The sequence below is a fragment of the Poecilia latipinna genome, unplaced genomic scaffold (assembly GCF_001443285.1).
Source record: "Poecilia latipinna isolate Pla-1442-1.1 unplaced genomic scaffold, P_latipinna-1.0 Scaffold754, whole genome shotgun sequence".
NCBI lineage: Eukaryota > Metazoa > Chordata > Actinopteri > Cyprinodontiformes > Poeciliidae > Poecilia > Poecilia latipinna.
In genome coordinates this window covers 255,258-259,213 of record NW_015113370.1, presented here as the reverse complement: position 1 = coordinate 259,213, position 3,956 = coordinate 255,258, and the positions used below count along the sequence as shown (strand labels likewise).

At 39.8% G+C, this 3,956-nt stretch overlaps 1 long non-coding RNA gene across 1 annotated transcript; it reads right to left on the bottom strand.

Moving 5' to 3' along the window:
- Window positions 1–2,430: 2,430 nt before the first annotated feature.
- LOC106955641 (uncharacterized) lies at window positions 2,431–3,062 on the bottom strand. The gene is made up of 2 exons (XR_001426623.1): window positions 2,929–3,062; window positions 2,431–2,661 (listed from the first exon to the last, which is right to left on the bottom strand). It is a non-coding gene; the product is annotated as an uncharacterized LOC106955641 (long non-coding RNA).
- Between the last annotated feature and the right edge of the window lie 894 nt (window positions 3,063–3,956).

Here is a 3,956-nt window from a genome sequence, read left to right as displayed (position 1 = left end):
AAACAACCCCTCAGTGCTGACATCCAAAACTGACTCCCTGTTTCTGTTGCACAGCGCTCGTGTCACACCGGCCCCTCACCAGAAACGGGTTGATTGGTAAGTGAGAAAATACTTGTTAGATCAAAAACACCAGGCTGCTGAGGAAGAGCAGACCCTCGCATTTTACCCAAGCTTGCACACATGCAAAAACACACACACACGCACACACACACGATTGCATTTCATTACAACCTCTCATTTCTCTAGCAGCAGGGCCTTCCTTCAGAATGGCACTCCTGTCATCGCAGCCACGGGGGGCTAAATTATTCAAATACTCTAATTCTTCTCTTCTTCCTCCCACCCACCCTTTATCTTTCCAGCACTCTGCCACTCATAATTTGTCTTTTCATTTTTGCCAATTTAGAGGCAATCCCTCCCATTAATGATGCCAACTGTTCTAAACGGCGCTGGAGCTGAGCTGAATGGAGGAGGAGGAGGGAGATGTCAACGAGACGGAAGCTGCACGCAAGCGGCGAGGACAATGCTCGGGATTTTACAGGCTGCTGTTCAGATATAAATGGATGATATACCGACTTCCACCCGTCGCTCGCTCTCGCCCTCCCACACGCTCTGATTCTTAAAGCAGGTTTTGTTTTATTAACTCTTCTAAATGTACATATGTGTCTTTATTTGCCTGTCACACGCAAGCATATCTGGGAGATTATGAAATACGTCTACATCTGGTTGTCGTGCAGACTGCGCTCAGATACATAAAAGTCATGACTTTATTTTATTTTATTTTTTCATTTTTATTTTTTTTACAAAGAATCAATTAGATCATATACTTTTATGGTGGCGCCTTTTCCATTGGCAAGTCATCTGAAAGCTGCTTGCTTCTTTGTATTGACTGAATGAAAAGTAAATAAAACAGCCTGCATCAGGAGGAACATTGATGATGCAGCAAAATGGCACTTAAGAATATTATTATTGTTCTTTTATGTCTTCTCCAGAGAGCAGCTACACCTGCAAAAATATACAGGAAATCACATTCAACGCATGAATATTGGAGATTGAGAAATAAGTAATACTTTCACATCAACCGATGAACAGGACAAATAAGATTAAAGTTTCATCTTTGAGAAATAAACGTACCTGAATCTGAAGCTGCATGTGTATTTATAATGATAATACTAAAAAATATGGTTCTCATAAACCCACCATAAAAAATACAAGATGCCCTCAGATTTAAACTTAAATTAAAGAGTCTTGTAGCTCATCCAACAAGTTAAATTTGTTTCCACTTTTTTAACTCTCACCTGTTAAAAATAAATAATAATAAAAAAAAATCATAAATAAAAATAAATATTTGCCAGTTGACACATGTTGGACCAAAGTATAAATAAAGTCCCAGCATTAAACGATTGAATATTCAGTGTGTTACAACCTTTTATTAGTTTATTTAATTGAACAAGTCCAGTTTCAGACGGCTCTCAGATCTTCATCGTCTCCACAGCCTGCTGCTGCCAGCACAATGGATTAAACTTAAACCACTGAAGCTCCTATGAAGAAAATGATTTTCTTCCAGAGTAGGCGCATCAGACTCCTTTTCATTCCAGGCCATGTTAAGATCATGAAAGTCCTCAAAGGGCTGGTTGTGCCAGGATGTATTTATAAACCCCTCTAACAAATTGCTAATTGATGCTCGTTGGCATTGGACGAGTTCTTTCGAAAATGAAACAATATTGAACATCTTTTCACAAGATGTAACTGGGCAATAAGCCGACAAAAACTCCTTTGATCTGAATGATAAAATAATATTTAAGCATGCACCTGTTTTTCGTGGCCCGCTAATGTCTGGAGGGACACTACGGCTTTATTCGTCCCCTGGACTTGGCCTTGAGTGTGACATGCACTCTGTAGGGTGACTGGACTCAGATTTAGAGAGATGAGTCTGAACTCATTGTCCTAAAGGAGTTCAGGGTGGCGCCGCTGCTGAGGTTGTCTTGGTTTCTGATCTAAATGCCTACCAGGCACCGCTCTTTGTTTTTTTGGTTATGTCCCAAACCATGGATAAAACCTCCAAACCATTATGACCTAATCTCAGAGTCCAGTTTGAGACGTAAAGTGTGTTGTGTATTAAACTTAAATCGTCCCTAAGGCATGATGCTGCCACCACGTGACAAACACAAACTACATAAACTGAAAGAAGTGTTTTTTTTGTTTGTTTGTTTTTTAGATGCACATTTAACATGGCCCACATCTCTTCAAGAAAAGAAAAAAACTCATGAATGAGACACGTAAAAGACACATTGGGAAATACTAGACAGGCCGAAGGGGAGGGAAGAGAGCTGCAGAATAAATATTGATTGGTATAAGAAAGAAGGGTGAGAGACTGTGGGTAAGCTGTGTGATGGAACTGTGCTGCTATCTTAAATGAGGAATCCCATATGAAGGTCTGGATTAACCAAATTTAATCCCTCATCAAACAGACAATAACAGTGCACCCTAATCCCCTCCCCCAGTTCTCAGATTAGCAGCGCTCCTACTCTGCTCCCATCTTGGCAGTGCATTGGGCCCGGTGCTGGCTGGCCCGTTGAGCTCTCCTCCAGAATGACCTCTGGATGAGGAAGAGGCACACAAACAGCAAGTCTGGCTCTAATGGACACCATTCTGATCAGGTTTCTGCAGAAAAACAGCAGTAACAAACCAGTAGTTAATCCTTACTATTTTGGAAGTAAGGATTTTATGTAAAATTTAAGAAATGTAAGAGTCAAAATATTTCTAAAGAAAATACAGCGTGAATAAAAACATTTTTAAAAATAGCTGGAATTTCAGGTAAGAAAAAAAAAAAAAAAGCTTTTAGAAAAACATTCCAGTCAAGTAACTTTTGAGGACCTTGGTTGTACCACAAAACCTGCAATTAGAACTTGAGATAGGGGTTGTAATTACCTTTCAGAGCGAGAACCCTGGAGTAAACAAATATGTTCATCAAGCAAATACAGGATTACTGCGTATGAGCTCATTTTACTCCATAACGCATCCGATTCAGCTGGGGAATGCAAAGCACAACACGAGGCAAGAGGCAGAGTGAGACGGAGGGAAACTGAAAATAAGAGGCGCGTCGGAACAGAAACTGCTGACGCGCGGGCTTCTGCGCCTGCTGGATAAGTTGTTTCTTCAGATAAAACATAAATAGGCAAAAGCTCATTTGGAATATGCATGTTTAGGTGAGACATATTTATTTTTGTTTATATTTATTTCTAGTTTGGATTTTCTAAAGTGTTATCTGAGATCAGTTTTATTCCTGAAGTTGATTGAGACACATTTAAGAGTTTCACATTCAAGAATCGGGCTTATGTGTTTATATAACAGTTCGACACGCCGCAGTAACACGTAACTGAAATAAAGCTGTTGTTAACTTTAGTTTTGCTGATGAAGTCCAGTAAAAAAAAAAAAAAAAAAAAATTTCAAAAAAAGCCGAATTTTTGATTTAAACATCCTTTGACCACTGCAACTTGGTGCAAATGCTGAGTTTAAGCTTCTCTCTTAATTAAGGTAATTATGATTGAAGTATGGCCTGTTTTAGTGTAGCCTTGAGGCAAACAGGCCTGCATTTTTTGCAGCGCTTGCCTGATAGTCGAGTTGGTGGAGGTAGAAAAACAACCTGGAATGCTGCAGGCACACAGAGACAGGTCCTGTGATGTCTGCTGACCTGTGGAGACCCTGCGTGTTCAGGTAAAGATGCACAGAGACGATCAGACGGATGTCTTGACAAAGACAGAGAGTCTGTGCTGGTTGAAGATAGGGCATGGCAGAATGCTTAAAAGCTCATTTAGAGGCCAGGGAACAAGATTGTTATGCACAAACACAAATTAATTGAGGAGAAAGGTCTGTTGTGAACTTAAAATGAAAGGAATTGGAGTTGATTTTCCTGGAAATATTGTGTGTGTTTTTTTGGTTTTATTTTTGCAAGTTAA